This window comes from Myxine glutinosa, chromosome 8 (genome assembly GCF_964187855.1).
Source record: "Myxine glutinosa chromosome 8, kmMyxGlut1.1, whole genome shotgun sequence".
In the NCBI taxonomy this organism is placed as follows: domain Eukaryota; kingdom Metazoa; phylum Chordata; class Myxini; order Myxiniformes; family Myxinidae; genus Myxine; species Myxine glutinosa.
Genome location: NC_136268.1, coordinates 143,640,302 through 143,659,736, shown reverse-complemented (window position 1 = coordinate 143,659,736; position 19,435 = coordinate 143,640,302). Strand labels below are relative to the sequence as shown.

At 48.8% G+C, this 19,435-nt stretch overlaps 1 long non-coding RNA gene across 6 annotated transcripts in view; it reads right to left on the bottom strand.

Annotated features, from left to right (window-relative positions):
* LOC144893342 (uncharacterized) overlaps window positions 1-14,209 on the bottom strand; it is an 80,398-nt gene extending 66,189 nt beyond the window's left edge. For 5 of the 6 annotated variants that reach the window (XR_013624412.1, XR_013624410.1, XR_013624411.1 and 2 more), the window contains exons 1-3: window positions 13,997-14,050; window positions 12,079-12,528; window positions 11,747-11,867 (exon numbers count right to left, since the gene is read on the bottom strand). This is a non-coding gene — a long non-coding RNA (uncharacterized LOC144893342). Of the gene's footprint in view, window positions 1-11,746; window positions 11,868-12,078; window positions 12,529-13,996; window positions 14,051-14,176 lie in introns of those variants that run through there. The other variant, XR_013624409.1, reaches the window with a different exon arrangement.
* Window positions 14,210-19,435: the final 5,226 nt, after the last annotated feature.

Below are 19,435 nucleotides of genomic sequence, written 5' to 3'. Positions count from 1 at the left end.
GCAAGCCCAGGGCGCGCCACGAAGGGCGGGGCTGTTCAGCCCCATGCCCAAATAAGGAAACAAGCCCGTGGGATTACCATACAAGGTCACGAAACAGAGCACGGGGGGGGGGGGGGGGGGGGGGAGGGCGGTACCGAAACCGAGGAGGGCGTGTCACACCCGCGCTGAAGGTATGAGAGAAGGGTGCGACGATCGCTTGGACAAGCTACACCAGAGATACGGCAGAGGAGTCCAGGTGCGTAAGAGGGTTGGCAGTCCACCGGGAGAGAGTTCAGAGTTGCACCGGAGTTGCGTGAGAGATACGAAAAGCCTTTGACAAAGAGCCGCTTCAACCAGCCCCGTTTCAACCAGCCGCGTGAAGCCCTGACGGGGCAGCGAGTGACCCTGCCGGCATGCGCTGTAAAGCTGAATACCAGGAGCTGCCGGCGTGCGCTGTAAAGCGGTTTACAAGGAGCTGCCGGCTCCCGGCTTCCCGCCCGGAGTGGACCTGCTCGCTGTGCCCTGTGATCCCACCTGCTCATCCTTTCCAGCCATTCCTGCCTGCAAGTTCCCCATTTGCGTACGTGAGTTTGTTTTGTTCGTGCTGTCCTGGGTAGTAACTAAATCTGTATAAGCTAGTAATTTTCACTGTGTCACCTGCGTTTTCATGTCCGCTGTAAATACCCGTGACTGCTCTTTTTGCTTATGTGTGTGTAAATAATAATAAACCCCGTTACTCTTCTGTATGTCTTCTTCTTCTTCCTCTTTGCATTCATCGTCTTAGTCTTTTCCACATTGAGTATCTGTGGTGCGATACGGCCAACGTTTGGGTGAATCGGGTTTAGTCGGGGAACAACTGTTCTGTCGCGGAGCCTTCGCTCGGCAAACAACATCCTTAACCGCGTACCGTAACAATTGGTGTCAGGAGTGTCGGATTCGGACCTGAAGCGTTTAACGCACTCAAAATTACAAAGTACCGAAATTGCTTTTGTTTTACAAAACCCGAATTTTGAAATCGTGCCATAGCTGGTCAAGGCGACGGGATGCCGGTGGGAGAGAAAATCTGGGTAGAATCGACCCAGGACCTCGGGGAAATGTAGGTGGAGGAAAGGGAGGAGGAGAAAAATGGCAATGTGGTTGCGGAGGTTTCAGACGCGCAAAATGGCGCTCTTGCACACGAGGTTACGGGCGCGCAAAATGGCGCCTTTGCGCACGCGGTTACAGCGGCACCAAATCTGGCGGCGCCCCGTGACCGTAGCATCACCGGTGAATTGGGACCTCTTTATGATACAAATAAAGGCGCTCATGGTCCAGACAAGTGAAGACCTGAGGAATGAATTGGGGAACCGGATGGAGGCTCAGAATGAGCAATTGGGGGTAATGAGGGGCGAAGCGAGGGCTCAGAGTGAGCAATTGGGGGTAATGAGGGACGAAACGAGGGGTACCGGGGAGGGGTTAGACAATAATTTTAAGGGATTAGACAAGAAATTTGAGAAATTAGACGACAAATTTGAGGGGTTAGACAACGGGATAAAAGAGGTAAAGAATGGGTTAACGGGGGTGGAAAATAGAATGGCTGCCCAGGAGAATCAGTTAGAGGGAGTGAAAAATGGGTTAATGGGGTTAGAAAATAGGATGGAAGGCAAATTGCGGGAAATAGGGGAGCAATCCGCCCGAGAAATTAAACAAATGGGAGAGCAGATAGAGGAGGTGAAAATCGGGGTAGAAACCAAATTGGATGCTCAGAGGGATGAATTGGGACAGATGAGGGTGGCATCTACAAAAGAGAGGGAGGAGATGAAAGAGGAGATACGACGAGGTGTAAGTGAGGAGGTCTCGGGGGTACGCGAGGAGGTAAAGCGAGGTGAAAAGCGTATAGAGAAAGAGGTGAGGAATAATACGGCTAGGTTACAGGGGAGCATAGAAGACCTGACGCAGGAGGTGGAACAGCTGACGGAGGGACAGACGGAGTTAGTGGAGCAGGTTCAAAGGAACACTGCGGTACTAGGAGGGTTAAAGGCGACACAAAAAGAAATTAAAAATGACTTGATAGCGACACAGAGGCAATGTCAGATGGTACGTGAGGGACTGACAACGAGGTTGGAAGAGGTGACAGAAGTAATGGAGACGAAGGACCGAGAGGTGAGGACGCACATAGAGACGGTCAAAATAGCCTTAGAGGACGAACTTGAGGAGACGCACCGGGAAATAAAAGAGGTGAAGCAAAAATTAGAGGAAGTGGAAGAAGAGGTGAGTGAAATTAAGAAGAGACGGACAGAAACTAAGAGAGAAATACAGGAGGAGGTGATGGAATATGTACAAGGTCGGTGGTCAACTCATAATGGTGTGCTCACTAACCAAATAAAGAGTTTGCAGGTGGCGAAGGAGGTGCGGAGACGAGGTGCCAAGGTGAGTGGCGATATACGAGGAAATGTACATGATGTGAGGGGAGCTTCAGTCGGCTTGGGGGTTGAATTGGACCCGGGTGTTCGTGAGAGGCCGTTGGTGAAGTGTGCGACAGGTACGGTGTGCGAAAGAGGAGGTGTGCGAGAATGTCCGACTCTGGGGTGTGTGAGGAAAAAGTGCACACCGAGGAGTGAGTGTGCTGTCGAGAGTGAGTCGGTCGTAGCGCGTGTGTGAGGGAGCACATGGAAGCGCGTAGTGAGGAGTGTTACAGAGGATGTAACGAGAGAATGCACGCCTGTGGTGAGTGTTACGGAGGAAGTAACGAGAGAGTGTGCGCAAGAGGATGTGCGAGAAAGGTGTGTAACGGACGGGTGCATGAGGAAAGAGTGCGCGGTCGAGAGTAAGGGAGAATGCACGCCTGTGGTGAGTGTTACAGAGGATGTAACGGGAGAGTGTGCGCAAGAGGGTGCGCGAGAAAGGTGTGTAACGGATGGGTGCATGAGGAAAGAGTGCGCTGTTAAAAGTAAGGGACAATGCACGCCTGTGGTGAGAGTTACAGAGGATGTAACGGGAGAGTGTGCGCGAGAAAGGTGTGTAACGGACGGGTGCATGAGGAAAGAGTGCGCTGTCGAGAGTAAGGGTGAGTGCGCTGTCAAGAGTGGTGGTGAAAGTAGTAAGAGTGACACGGAGCATGAGTTGGTTGTGGCAGGTGAGAGAGGATGTACACCTGGAATGGAAGGATGCACACCTGGAATGGTAGAGCGTGTGTGGGAATGCACACTTGAGTTGGTAGTAAGGCACGGGGTTGGGTGTGCGAGTGAGGGCACACCTGTGGTTGTCACAGAGGAGGTGACCAAGGAGGGGGCGCGAAGAGGTGTGTTGGTGAGGTGTGCGAACAACGAGTGTGTGCAAAGGTGTGAGGTGGTCAGGTGTGTGACCAAGTCTGTGAGTGGAATGAGTGTACCTGGGTGTGTAAGAGAAGGTGCAATGACCAAGAGCATGGGAACAGCTGGATGTATGAGCAAGGAACGGGCTGCGGGGTGTAAGCATGCAGGTGAGGCATCGACGGTAACCGGGTTAGCGGTTAGAGCGACTTATAGCCGAATCGGGCCCTCGGTGCGCGTCGGGCAGCTTCACGTGCTGCGAGGACCAGCGGGGATCCGAACCACGGCGGGTTCGAAAGGACCGCCGTACGTGATCCACGCTGGGCCGCATTTGGAACGGCCGCGTCCGTGCTCCGCTAGGCGGAACGGGCAGCCCGATAGGAAGGGTCGTCATGGCGACCCCCTTTTGTTGAGGCGTTCCGGCAGGTCGAGATCGGGCCATGGGATGGCTCCGTGCCGAGGTGGTGCGTGGGATCTCGGCCCGGGTAAGCGTCCTTCCCTGCACCGAGTGCCGGACGTATCCAGCCGCCGGCAACAAACAACCCGCATTCATTGCTCGGCCGTGCGAAGCCGAGCTTTAGAAGTGAATTGGCGCACCGAGAGGATCTAGTAAGTAGACTGTAATGATGAGGATAGTGGTCTGGACCCGAAATTAGAAAAACAAAATTTGATGATTGGCAAAGGATTGGCAGAGTGATGATTGTCAGAGGATTGGTAGAGTGATTGGCAAATTTTTGATTGGCTGAAATTTGGTGAGCAAAATTGGTAGTGGAACGTCCCCGATGTGGTGGGATGGCAACGCTGTCATCCCTCACAACACGGGGGGCAAAGGAGCACTAGATTTATGGGGTTGATGGCAGTGAAAACTAGCCCGGGAGGGTTAGGATATATCGTGTGTAGGGATCTAGAGAGATGACCTTAGGTAACGTTAAGGTTAGGTAGTGACAATGACACCTGTAGTGGGGACGCAGGTAGATTAGTGTGGATGATAATGACGTGGGAGCGCAATAGTTTAAAGGGGCGATGGGGAAGCGCAAGTTTCAGAGGGGAATAGTTAGATGAGATGATGCCGTGTGAGTGTTGGAGGTGTATTCAAGTGTATTGAGCAGGGTATGAGTAAATGAGTGTGAGGAACAGGTGTGATTGCACAGGTGTGCAACTGAACAGGTGTGTGGAGCAGTGTTTGAGTGATGGTGATGGTGAGGTGTGTTGTGTTGACCAACTGGTCCAGGAAGAGGAGGAGGGTGCAGGTGGCACCAGGTGTGAGTGCACAGGTGTGCAACAACAGGGGTATGGAGAATGGTTGTGTGGAATAAATGGTAGTGTGGAGTATGTGGAGTATTGGAATGGATGGTCGTGGAGTGAGTATGGTGGAAACTATGGAGTGGAGTGGATGGTGCGAAGGTGTGAATGGGGGAAGAGTGGACCCCCATCATGAATACCCAGGGTGGGTAGTGTAAGTGTTAGGTAGAGGGTATAGGTAAATTGTGGTTGGATATTGGCATCTGTGGTGTGGGGGAGAGAATGGTATTTGGATGGGTGCATTAGTGTTGTGGAAATGGCTGGGCGTGTAGCCTGTTAGTGTGTGTAGTTCGTTTGGGCACTCCACCACTGTGAGGATGTCGGCCAGGTGAGGCCGCAGGTGGGCTCTGGGAGCCGGTAGTGTTGTTGTGGATGGGGCCCGAGGATCCGGAGGATGGACCCGGGTAGCCCAGTGCCAGAGGGCACCGAGGGGAGACAGAGCCAGGAGGGGCCTTCCCCAGTTAGTTAGGTTAGGGTGAGGAGCTAGGTAAGCTCGGGTGGCAACTGCAGTGGTGGAGGTGTGCAGGTGGGTAGACCTGCTGGGAGAGCTACACGTCACAGCCCAGAAATTGTGCAATGGCACCGGGAGATGAATCGGGGGAGTGAGACCCCAAATTGAGAAGCACCACAGTTTGGTCAATGGGAATTGGTTTTTAGAACCCATAGTGTAAGATGGCCAATGGATTGGCAGGGAAAGACCCCGGGTAGTGTAACGTGGGTTAAAGTCATTTAGAGGATAGTTAGGATTGGAGTCTCCTCGCACCATCTGCATCCACTCACCTGAGGTGACGTACCTCCACACCATGCCATGTTTTGATTATTTTTTATGTGCAAATGTTTTGGATTGTGAGACGCATCATGACGTGGGTGTGACATTGTGCTTGATGTTCCATCTCTTCCTCCTTATGAGGGTTGATGATGAATTGGGTGATGGCAAATTTTGGCTAGAGGGATTGTGGTGACGAATTTGGTATTGAAGAAATATGGGGAAGACGTGACAGTAGCGACGAATTTGTAAATGTGTAGATTTTGTACATATGGGGTAAGGGCAAGGGTAGTGTAGGTGACAGGGGGGTGACGTACGGTAGGGACGAGCTTTCTCACTTCGCCCTCCGTATGCATTTCACCTTGCATTGCCTTATTGATGTGTACCCTTGTGACCTTACCCCTCGCTCATCTGTCTTGTCCCCCTTTTGTCTCCCACATGACCTGTGCGCCATTGGGCGCTGAGGGGAGCGTGCGTGAGTCCGCCATTGTGCGCCCGGAACTCCCAGAACCAGCTGTCTGCATCGATGCACCACATTATGGACCACATGTCTGTGGCCGAGCACCACTGATGGACCCCATGGGTTGGGGCATGGCCCCTCTGCTGGAACCGGCCATGAGGGCCCGAAATCTTGCTGGCGGACCTTGATCACAGGGCACCGATGCCCCACAGGTGAACCACACTAGTCGGCCCTGTGGGCCATAAATAAAATAAATAAAAATGGACACGTTGGGTGCATTTTATTGCCAATAGGCCGCCAGCAAAGAAAAGACAACATCTGGAAGAACAAATAATAATAGCCAGCAGAGGGAGCCGAAGAGCAAGAGACCACCTGCAGGGTTAGGGGTTGTTGATTTATTTTTATTATTGAATATTCATTGAACAGTGATGACTGTGCACCGATTGGTGCTTAAGGGTGTGTTGGTGCGTTGTGGGTGCTTCATGGTGCATTGATGCAGAACAGACTGTCTCCCCCACAGTAAGAACAATCACAGGTCCTGGGTTGCATTTTGTAAATAAAGTAGCGTCAATTGTAAATAATGCTCCCCACCGTCAGTGTGTAGTTTGAAGACCATTCCGCAATTCGGTTAACTGTGGGCGTGAGTCTGTTAGGCAGGGTGCAATGGAGCAGTGGGACACATTTATCTATGTTTTAAAACTGTCGCACTCAGGGTCAGGTTAAAAGTAGAGGGAACTACCCCTACGTGTCACACTAAATTAAAAGTTGTAGGCCCGGGACGTGCCTAAGAGGAGGAGGGTGCAGTGTTGCGGATATGAGGATTGCATTTTTTTTATTGTGTGTATTGTGGTGGTAAATTGTTGTGTAACATTGGTTGGATATGGCCCCTCCTGCCTCCGGAGTTGTGTAAAGGTAAAAAGGGCGTCCCGGTAGTTATTCCATGAAACACCACATTGAAGGACCCGATAAAACCCTTGTTCAGTAGCTTATATCTTATTTTGTGTTTTAGAGTAAGGCCTTGTCTGTAAAATGGGGCAGTGAGTGACCCTGCCGGCGTGCGCTGTAAAGCCGAATACCAGGAGCTGCCGGCGTGCGCTGTAAAGCAGTTTACAAGGAGCTGCCGGCTCCCCGCTTCCCGCCCGGAGTGGACCTGCTCGCTGTGCCCTGTGATCCCACCTGCTCATCCTTTCCAGCCATTTCTGCCTGCAAGTTCCCCATTTGCATACGTGAGTTTGTTTTGTTCGTGCTGTCCTGGGTAGTAACTAAGTCTGTATAAGCTAGTAATTTTCACTGTGTCACCTGCGTTTTCATGTCCGCTGTAAATACCCGTGACTGCTCTTTTTGCTTATGTGTGTGTAAATAATAATAAACCCCGTTACTCTTCTGTACGCCTTCTTCTTCTTCCTCTTTGCATTCGTCGTCTTAGTCTTTTCCACATTGGGTATCTGTGGCGCGATACGGCCAACGTTTGGGTGAATCGGGTTTAGTCGGGGAACAACTGTTCGGTCGCGGAGCCTTCGCTCGGTAAACAACATCCTTAACCGCATACCGTAACAATATACAGTGGTACCTCGGCTTACGAGTGCCCCAACGTACGAGTTTTTCGAGATACGAGCCGTCGCTCGGGCTGTTTGTTGCTTTGGGATACGAGCCGAGATCCGATGTACGAGCTCAAAAAAATTATTTTTTTGAATTTTCCGGTTGTGGCTTCCGGTTCCGGTCACGCAGTTATCTTGCCGTGAAAGCATCTCTGCCGTGTATCGCTGCTGTTTTGTTTGTGAAAGTGGTTTTTTCTGTAAAATTTCGCGTTTTCAACCATGGGTCCGAAGAAAGTGAGTGCCAAGGGTGGGCCTGAGAGGAAGAAGAGGATGATGAGTTTGGATACGAAACACGCAATCGTCGAACAACATGAGCGAGGTATGCGTGTTGTCGACTTGGCGAGGCAGTACGATCGTACTACTTCGACGATATGTACGATTTTGAAGCAGAAGGAGTCGATAAAGGCTATAACGCCAGCCAAGGGCGTTACGACCATTTCAAAGCAACGGACCTCTGTCCATGAAGAGATGGAGAAGTTGTTGTTTGTGTGGTTGACGGAAAAGCAGCTCGCAGGAGATACCATGACCGAGAGCATCATTTGTGAGAAGGCACGAGACATTTACAGGGATTTGGTGCAGCAGACGGCGGGAACATCAACGGACGAGGCATCGGAAGAGTCATTCAAAGCCAGTCGGGGATGGTTTGATAATTTTAAGAAGAGGACCGGCATTCACTCCGTCGTCAGGCATGGTGAGGCAGCAAGCTCGGATGTGAAGGCAGCCGAAGAGTTTATTATAACTTTTGCCGAACTGATAAAAGCGGAAGGATACATCCCCCAGCAAATCTTCAACTGTGACGAGACAGGGCTCTTCTGGAAAAAGATGCCGAGGAGGACGTATATAATGGCAGAGGAGAAGAGCATGCCAGGCCACAAACCCATGAAGGATCGGTTAACCCTTGCACTGTGTGCGAATGCGAGTGGCGACTGCAAGATTAAGCCGCTACTGGTATATCACTCTGAAAACCCCAGAGCGTTTAAGTCTCATAAGATCCTTAAAGAAAAACTGCAGGTTATGTGGAGAGCAAACGCAAAGGCGTGGGTGTTACCAGGCAGTTATTTGTGGAGTGGGTAAACCTGGTCATTGGTCCTGGCATCAAGAAGTACCTTTTGGAGAATAAGCTACCCCTGCAAGCCCTTCTCGTCCTTGACAATGCTCCCGCACACCCACCAAACCTCGTAGACGACATCCTTGAAGAATTTGCATTCATTAAGGTCCGCTACCTTCCACCCAACACCACCCCTATCCTGCAGCCCATGGACCAGCAGGTGATTTCCAATTTCAAAAAGCTCTTCACCAAGCACCTGTTCCGGCGCTGCTTTGAGGTTACGGAGAGCACAAACCTCACCCTTCGAGAGTTCTGGAAGGATCACTACAATATCGTGGCCTGCCTCAGAATTATCGACATGGCCTGGCAGGGTGTTACAAGGAGGACCTTAAACTCTGCATGGAAGAAGCTGTGGCCTGAGGTTGTGTCCGAAAGTGTTAGTGCTACTGAGGAAGTGTTAGTGGTGGAGGAGATTGTGTCCCTCGGAAGGTCCATGGGCCTGCAAGTGGATGAAGACGACGTTAACGACCTCGTCGAGAAACACAATGAGGAACTGACAACGGAGGAATTAAAGGAGCTACAGCAGCAGCAGAATACGGAGGTTTTGCAGGAACTAAACGCGGAGGAGCCAGAGGCGGAGGAGGTTATCGCGACAAGTGAGATAAAGGAAATGTTGGGAATGTGGGAGAAAATTTCAGAATTTGTTCAAAAGAAACACCCTGAAAAAGTTGCAACAGGTCGTGCGTTGGCGCTGTGTAACGACACTTGCCTCACTCATTTCCGAAAAATTTTGAAAGGGAGGAAGAAACAAACCTCGTTGGACAGGTTTTTAGTGAAACGCCCGGCAAGTGAAAGCGAGGACAGTGTGGCGAAAAAGGCAAAAGGTATCTCCTCCACCTCTGCCAGCATCTTCGTCTGATCTTCAAGGTAAATACATACAGTACACTTAATAAAACCAGTTTATTTCTTTACATTCTCTTGTATTATGTACAGTATATACGAGGTCGTGCTTGTTTATACATTATTTGTTATTTATAAAGTACATTTTTGTTATTTAAAAGCACCTAACAAAAAAAATTGGTGTTTTTTTTTTGAGGCTGGAACGGATTAATAGCATTTCAATGCATTTGAATGGGAAAATTTGCTTTGACTTACGAGCGATTTGGCTTACGAGCTCCGTCACGGAACGGATTAAACTCGTAAGCCGAGGTACCACTGTATATACATATATATATATATATATAGTCACGTGAAAAAAAAAAATATATATATATTATATATATATACATATATAGAAAAATATATATATATATAGTCACGTATATATATATATATATATATATATATATATATATATATATATATATATATATATATATATATGTATGTATATATATATATATATATATATATATATATATATATATATATATATATATATATATATATATATATATATATATATACGTATATATATATATATATATATATATATATATATATATATATATATATATATATATATATATATATATATATATATATATATATACAGTCACGTGAAAAAGTAAGTACACCCTTGGCTCTAATAGGTGGTATTGCCCCTTTTGGCAGAAACAACCTCAAGTAGGCGTTTCTTATAACTGTCTACCAGTCTCTGACATCGACTGGGAGAAATTTTTGCCCACTCCTCCATGCAGAATTCTTTCAGCTGTGCGATGTTTGAGGGGTTTCTTACATGCACAACTCGTTTCAAATCCCCCCACAACATCTCGATGGGATTTAGATCCAGGCTTTGACTTGGCCATTCCAGAACCCTCCATTTCTTTCTTTTCAGCCATTCCTTGGTGGATTTACTGGTATGTTCAGGGTCATTGTCATGTTGCAAGGTCCACCTTCGGTTGAGTTTCAACTTTCCGAAAGATGGCCGCACATTATCATCAAGCACCCTTTGGTACAATGAAGAATTCATAGTGGATTCTATGATGGGGGGCTGCCCCGGCCCTGATGCAGCAAAGCTGCCCCAAACCATAATATTTCCACCACCATGCTTTACAGTTGGTATGAGGTTCTTGTGGTCAAATGCAGTCTTTGGTTTTCGCCAAACATGTCTTCTGGTACTGTGGCCAAATAGTTCTACCTTTGACTCATCTGTCCAGAGCACATTGATCCAGAAGTCCTGGACTTTGCCCAGGTGTTCATTGGTAAACTTTAGTCTTGCCCTGATGTTCTTTCTGGACAGCAAAAGTTTCCTCCTGGCACACCTCCCACGTAGATCAAATTTGTGCAGCCTCTTTCTAATGGTAGACTCGTGCACTTTGACATCAACAGTGGCAAGAGCTACCTGTAGGTCCCGTGATGACATTCTGGGGTTCTTGGAGACTTCTTTCAGCATCTTGCGGTCTGCTCTCGGGCTGAACTTGCTGGGGCAGCCTGGCCTGAACAAGTTGGCAGTTGTTTGGAATCTTCTCCACTTGTAGATGATCTTACGGACAGTCGAATGATTGATTTCAAATTGTTTGGAGATCTTTTTAAATCCCTTCCCAGACTCGTTGGCATCTATAACCTTCTTTCTGAAGGCCTCAGAGAGCTCTTTTGATCTAGGCATGGTGACACCGCACACTTCAACAACAAAGAGCAAACCAAACGAAATGTCTGAGGTTTAAATAAGACAGGTTCCTCCAAGATCCTCTCTAACGATGTTCTCATCATTTTCACCTGAGCTGGTGCACCTGATTCTAATTTTAGGTATTTGAAGTGGTGATAAATGTAGGGGTGTACTTACTTTTTCCACATGCGAAATTTGCATTTATGTTTATTTAAATTATACAATGGACTACAAAATATAAATGTTTCATGATATTTGTTATATTATATCACCTTTATCTATCAATATTGTTGAAATGAAGATCAAATAGCTGTATGTTGAAATATGTTGAAAAAGTCAAAACTTTACATGGGGTGTACTTACTTTTTCGCGTGACTGTATATATATATATATATGAGGGTAAATCAAAAAGTAAAGGCAATATGTGTGTAAAACTAACACTCAATAAAGTACCTTTACTTTTTGATTTACCCTCATATATATATATATAGTTAAGAAGAGATCTTTTACACTTTTTATCATACACATAAAAAAAGGATGGTCAAATGAAAAAATTTATGCTCAGACACACAAATTTATGTCGGCCATTTTTTGTACTCATCCAGCAAGTTTTGTAATAAGTTGTCCACAATTTTTGAGATATCCTGCTATATATCGTTTTTGGCCCAATCCGTCAATGGTGAAGAATCACTTACCGTACAAAACTCTAGTAGCCGGATCTGGAACTTCACCAAAACCTGATCATTTCGTCCGTGTCAGATACACAAGTTCTCCAGCAAATTTCGTCCGAATCCGTCCACAGGTCTTTGAGATATCCTGTCCACAGACAAACAGACAGGGAGGGGTGAAAACATAAAGATAAACTCCATTCACCTTCAATAGCGGAGGTAAAAATCCAATGATAATAATAACACTGGGATAACTTATTATGTTATTGTACAATTCATGGAATGCATAAATAAAAACAACTTTCACTGATATGAGGTACAAAAGAAAATTTGTGAAAAGTTTTGATCGAATTCCTCACGTGAGGACGAAGAGCCGATGGAAGAAGCAGCAATTCCCGACCTCAGGACAGACGCATCACAATGTCGTCCTCTTCCTCTTCATATGTGCGAATGATGATCTGGATGACGTCAGATGATTAAGTCGAAGGAATTATTCATCGAAACATGTCGATGTCTGTGTGTCATCCTGTCCCCTCCGAGTCGGTTACCCGGCGCATGCATCCGGCACGCCCGACGCTCCGATCATTTGAAATCGCGCCATTTGACCACCCATTGGTGCTGGACCCCCGCAGGATGCGTCCAAATGGAGACCCGCGCTGGGGGTGTCTCGTGTCGCGACGAGGTCTTCGTCGGCCATCGCAGGTGCCTCCTGCTCCCAGCAAAGCCGTCGGACCTCCGTGAATGCGAGACCTCGCGGGGTCCGTGATGACGATGTCGTGGTGACCCCGGTCAGAGCGACGCAGGTGCACCTGTCGGTACAAGGTACACCCTCTCCAAATCGCAACAACTCTTTGGCTTGATCTTCTCAGGAGGAAAGTTTGAGAGAGAAACCCAAAACAAGTGCCATGTTTATGGTCGGTACTCGAACCATGTAGCCTCCCGTATGTATTACTGCATATCCATGCACCGTATATCTTATAGTTCAGATAAAAACATCCCATTTATACCTATTTGTTTCAAATCAACTTCCACTTTGTATTGTATGTTCCACAAATTAACAATTCCAATCACAAAAGAAAAACCAGAATTCATACTTTATCATAAATAGTTATTTAATCATTTTCTACCAGACAAGGCTCGTTATTACAGGTACAGGTACCTGGCTTAATTGTTCACCATCATCTCAGATCATCCCCAATCCAAAACAATGATCTTTCCTACCCTCCTTCCATGAGCCTCAACTGTGTATACAAAACACAAAATTTGAAGGGTGGTCAAACACCATTGACCACAGGATCCCAACTCGACATGCAAGACCAACAACAAGGAACGACCCTCAATTTAGATAGATCCATCAAAAAACATGATCACAACCTTGTATGTCATGATGTGTAGAACATGAACGTCATTTAAACACACTCAGACACACACACACACACACACACACACACAAACACACACACGCACGCACACACACACACACACACACACACACACACACACTCACACATATATACACACACACACACACTCACACACATATACACACACACACACACACACACATACACACACACATACACACACACACACACACACACACACACACACACACACACAAATAAACACACACACACACACACACACACAAACACACATACACAGACACATACACACATACACATACACACACACACACACACACACACACAAATAAACACAATCACACACACACACATACCTACACACACAGATACACACACACACGCACACACACACACACACACACACACAAACACACACACACACACACACACACACAAATAAACACACACACACACAAACACACACAAACACACACATACACAGACACACATACACACACACACACACACAAATAAACGCAATCACACACACACACGTACACACACAGATACACACACACACACACACACACACTCACACACACACACACACACTCACACACACACACTCAGACACACTCAGACACACAAACACACACAAAGAAAGATAAACACACACATAGACACACAAAGACATAAACACACACACACACACAAAGAAGCACTCTCGGCACACACACACAACACACACACAAACACACTCAGACACACACACGATTACGAAATCCCGCTCCCGCTGCACCACAAATTCAGGAGCAGGTCAGCAGGATCTACACGAAAGGGAAATACCGGACACGTCGATTCGAAAATAAATGAACAAAAACTGCATGTACTTTGTACAAAGTAAACTCACCTGTGCAGGCCTGGACCCGACACAGCCACGGTGTTCAGATGACCTTTTCCTGCATGACAAACATCACGGTTCAAATATGAGCAAACATGCGTCAACATGGCTTTATATTTAAATCGATCATGCAGAACCTTCTTTCGTCTCTCTCCAATTCCTTTCCAGAGTATTCCCCCAAATATCCACCTGTTCGACACCTTCCCTGTATGTTGCAGGTTGTGTACGGAGTTTGGAAATTCCTGAAACGCAATAGTTTAATAATTTATTTATATACTGAGTAATCTGGACCCAGGTCTAAACGGTCATCAATGTGTTCATTTTCGTCCCTCGGATCCACGTTAAACGTGTCCCTCCGATCTACGGTAAACGTGTCCCTCGGATCCACGTTAAACGTGTCCCTCAGATCCATGTTAAACGTGCTCCTCAGATCCAAGTTAAATGTGTCCCTCGGATCCATGTTAAACAGGCGTCGCTTCCCGTCTGCTGCCATTAGTTAGTTGGTGGACGTCAAAGATCCCACGGTGTCCTTCACGAAGAGTGGGTCAGGTATCGCCGGTATGCTGAACACATTACAAATTCATATCCTGACTTTCTGTGCCAGAGTGGAGTGGCGACCCGTCCAAGAGTACAGTCACACACAGAGTCTAGACTCATGGAGAAGCGGGAACCCAGAGTCGAGACTCATGGAGAAGCGGGAACCCAGAGTCGAGACTCATGGAGAAGCGGGAACACAGAGTCGAGACTCATGGAGGAGCGGGAACACAGAGTCGAGACTCATGGAGGAGCGGGGACACAGAGTCGAGATTCATGGAGGAGCGGAAACACAAATTTGAGTCTCAGGGAGGAGCAGTAACACAGAGTCGAGGCTCAGGGTAGAGCGGGGACACAGTTGAGGTTCAGGGAAGAGCGGGGACACAGTTGAGGTTCTGGGAAGAGCGGGGACACAGTTGAGGTTCAGGGAAGAGCGGGGCCACAGTTCAGGTTCAGGGAGGCGCGGGTCCACAGTTGAGGTTCAGGGAGGAGCGGGGACACAGTTGAGGTTCAGGGAAGAGCGGGGACACAGTTGAGGTTCAGGGAGGAGCGGGCTGCGGGAACACAGAGTCTAGGCTCACGGAAGAGCGGAGAGCAGACACAGTTGAGGTTCAGGTAAGAGTGGGGACACAGTTGAGGCTCAGGGAACAGCGGGGACACAGTTGAGGTTCACGGAGGGGCGGGGACACAGTTGAGGTTCAGGGAGGAGCGGGGACACAGTTGAGGTTCAAGAAAGAGTGGGGACACAGTTAAGGTTCAGGGAAGAGCGGGGACACAGTTGAGGTTCAAGGAAGAGTGGGGACACAGTTGAGGTTCAGGGAGGAGCGGGGACACAGTTGAGGTTCAAGGAAGAGTGGGGACACAGTTAAGGTTCAGGGAAGAGCGGGGACACAGTTGAGGTTCAAGGAAGAGTGGGGACACAGTTGAGGTTCAGGGAGGAGCGGGCTGCGGGAACACAGAGTCTAGGCTCACGGAAGAGCGGGGACACAGTTGAGGTTCAGGGAAGAGCGGGGACACATTTGAGGTTCAGGGAGGAGCGGGGACACAGTTGAGGTTCAGGGAGGAGCGGGCTGCGGGAACACAGAGTCTAGGCTCACGGAAGAGCGGGGACACAGTTGAGGTTCAGGTAAGAGCGGGGACACAGTTGAGGCTCAGGGAACAGCGGGGACACAGTTGAGGTTCACGGAGGAGCGGGGACACAGTTGAGGTTCAGGGAGGAGTGGGGACACAGTTGAGGTTCAAGGAAGAGTGGGGACACAGTTGAGGTTCAGGGAAGAGCAGGGACACAGTTGAGGTTCAAGGAAGAGTGGGGACACAGTTAAGGTTCAGGGGAGAGTGGGGACACAGTTGAGGTTCAAGGAAGGGTGGGGACACAGCTGAGGTTCAGGGAAGAGCGGGGACACAGTTGAGGTTCAGGGAGGAGCGGGCTGCGGGAACACAGAGTCTAGGCTCACGGAAGAGCGGGGACACAGTTGAGGTTCAGGTAAGAGCGGGGACACAGTTGAGGCTCAGGGAACAGCGGGGACACAGTTGAGGTTCACGGAGGAGCGGGGACACAGTTGAGGTTCAGGGAGGAGCGGGGACACAGTTGAGGTTCAAGGAAGAGTGGGGACACAGTTGAGGTTCAGGGAAGAGCAGGGACACAGTTGAGGTTCAAGGAAGAGTGGGGACACAGTTAAGGTTCAGGGAAGAGTGGGGACACAGTTGAGGTTCAAGGAAGGGTGGGGACACAGTTGAGGTTCAGGGAAGAGCGGGGACACATTTGAGGTTCTGGGAAGAGCGGGGACACAGTTGAGGCTCAAGGAACAGCGGGGCAACAGTTGAGATTCAGGGAGGAGCGGGGAAACAGTTGAGGTTCAGGGAGGAGCGGGGACACAGTTGAGGTTCAAGGAAGAGTGGGGACACAGTTGCGGTTCAGGGAAGAGCGGGGACACAGTTCAGGTTCAGGGAGGAGCGGGGACATAGTTGAGTTTCAGGGAGGAGCGGGGACACAGTTGAGGTTCAGGAAAGAGCGGGGACACAGTTGAGGTTCAGGGAAGAGTGGGGACACAGTTGAAGTTCAGGGAGGAGTGGGGACACAGTTGAGGATCAGGGAGGAGCGGGCTGCGGGAACACAGAATCTAGGCTCACGGAAGAGCGGGGACACAGTTGAGGTTCAGGTAAGAGTGGGGACACAGTTGAGGCTCAGGGAACAGCGGGGACACAGTTGAGGCTCAGGGAACAGCGGGGACACAGTTGAGGTTCACGGAGGAGCAGGGACACAGTTGAGGTTCAGGGAGGAGCGGGGACACAGTTGAGGTTCAAGGAAGAGTGGGGACACAGTTGAGGTTCAGGGAAGATCAGGGACACAGTTGAGGTTCAAGGAAGAGTGGGGACACAGTTGAGGTTCAGGGAGGAGCAGGCTGCGGGAACACAGAGTCTAGGCTCACGGAAGAGTGGGGACACAGTTGAGGTTCAGGTAAGAGCGGGGACACAGTTGAGGCTCAGAGAACAGCGGGGACACAGTTGAGGTTCAAGGAAGAGTGGGGACACAGTTGAGGTTCAGGGAAGAGCGGGGACACAGTTGAGGTTCAAGGAAGAGTGGGTACACAGTTGAGGTTCAGGGAGGAGCGGGCTGCGGGAACACAGAGTCTAGGCTCACGGAAGAGCGGGGACACCGTTGAGGCTCAGGGAACAGCGGGGACACAGTTGAGGTTCACGGAGGAGCGGAGACACAGTTGAGGTTCAGGGAGGAGCGGGGACACAGTTGAGGTTCAAGGAAGAGTGGGGACACAGTTGAGCTTCAGGGACTTGGAGGACCGAGTTAATATGAAGAAAGCAAAGATGCAGACATTAGTGGTAGAATCTCTGGTGGGACAAGGAACATGGAAAGAGGTAGCCTTGGATTGGTTACCCGAGGAAAAAGGAAATGTGGAGCTCCGGAAAATGGAGATGCAACTGCAGAGCCAGGAATGGTTAAAAGAGTTGGAATGGAAAGCGGAAAAGGGAAAGAGCAGAACGAGAACGAGAACTCGAGGAGAGAAGAGCCGAGGAAAGAGCAGAGGAAAGGAGAGCTGAAAAGGAAAGAACAGAACAGGAACGAGAACTCGAGGAGAGAAGAGCAGCGGAAAGGAGAGCTGAAGAAGAAAGAAGAGCAGAGGAAAGGAGAGCTGAAGAAGAAAGAGGAGCAGAGGAAAGAGCAGAGGAAAGGAGAGCCGAAAGGGAGTTAAAGGAACGGGACATGGAGTATGAGAAGGAACTTAAACTCAAGGAGCTGGAATTACTGGGGGAACGGAGAGAAGTAGTATCCATGCCGGCTAGTTCGACAACCAGTCAGAACTCTTGGGATGTTGGTAGGCATGTGAGGCTGGTTCCACCCTTCAATGAAAAGGAGGTAGCCAAGTTTTTTTTACATTTTGAGAAGGTGGCTCAAATGCTAAAATGGCCTGTGGGGTCCTGGACTATGTCAGTGCAAAGTGTTCTGGTGGGTAAAGCTCAAGATATATTTTCGGCTTTACCGACTGACCAATGTGCAGATTATGAGAAAGTGAAGAAAGCCATTCTCAAAGCCTATGAATTGGTCCCTTGTGGCGGACACAAAAGCCCACTGGCGTGGTGACATCATTCCACGCACCGAGTGGGCGGTGGCCACGCCCGAGGGGTAGGCGTGGCCTCATGATATACCCCGGGCGACCAGCCCGGAGGAGTTGAGTGTTACAGTGTAGTCTTACAATAAAGACGTTTATATGTTACCGCTTGTCCGCTTCCTCCTTGCTCACAAGCAGCGCGCGTAACGCCGCGCTTTACCCTGAAGCTTACCGGCAAAAATTCAGGAATGCCAGGAAGAGGGAGAGTGAGACCCATGTGGAGTTTGCCAGAATAAAGGAAACCATGTTTGATAGGTGGTGTGACTCGAAGGAGATTGGGAAAGACTTCAACCTGTTACGACAATTGATCTTGGTGGAGGAATTCAAACAGTGTGTCCACGTGGACATTAAAGTACATCTGGATGAAAAGAAAGTACCAGAGTTGTATGAAGCAGCAACCGTAGCAGATGGCTATGCCATGACACACAGGATGGGGTTCCACAAACCTAACTTCTCGCCTAGAGTTAGTCAAGGGAGTTATGGTAAATCAGGTTCGGAGAACAAATATTCATGGAGGCGGCCGAGAGATGACTATGAGGACAAATCACATACCGCGACTTTTAGGGATCAGAAGACTACAGTTCCAAGACATACTTATCTTCCGGGGGGCCCGAGGCAGACCACGAGTTTTTCCTCCGGACAACACGCAAGTAGCAACAATGAGTTGCTACTTGCGCTTTTTGCAAGAAACCTGGGCATTTTATGTCCCAATGTTACGCCCCGAAAAGGAAAATCAGGAGCGGAGTCAAACTAGTGCAACTCCGAATGCATTGGCAAATGCGACAAATCGGCCTTGGAGGACAGTGCCTTGTGAAGGTTACCATGCCAAAGTTACGGCATCACAGAACGACCTTGCCCAAGAAGGTTACAAACCTTTTATTTCAGAGGGGTTTGTGTCACTGGAGGGAGACTTAACGAACCAGAGACCTGTTAGGGTATTGAGGGACACAGGAGCACATCAATCTTTGATGCTTGAAGGCATTTTGCCATTGTCAGAGAAGACGGCAACTGGTGTTAGTGTTCTTTTACAGGGGGTTGGTGGCTATGTTAAAGCTCCACTTCATGTCATCCATTTAAAGTCTGATCTGGTGTCAGGACCGGTCACCGTAGGTTTACAAGCCACTCTTCCTGTAGAGGGAATCTCTTTTATTATCGGGAATGATTTGGCCGGTGGTCGAGTTTCTGGTAATCCAATGTTGGTTGAAAAGCCCAGTATGGAAAATAACACCGCACAGTTAGAGCAGGAGATTCCGGGTATCTTTCCATCCTGTGCAGTGACTCGTGCTAT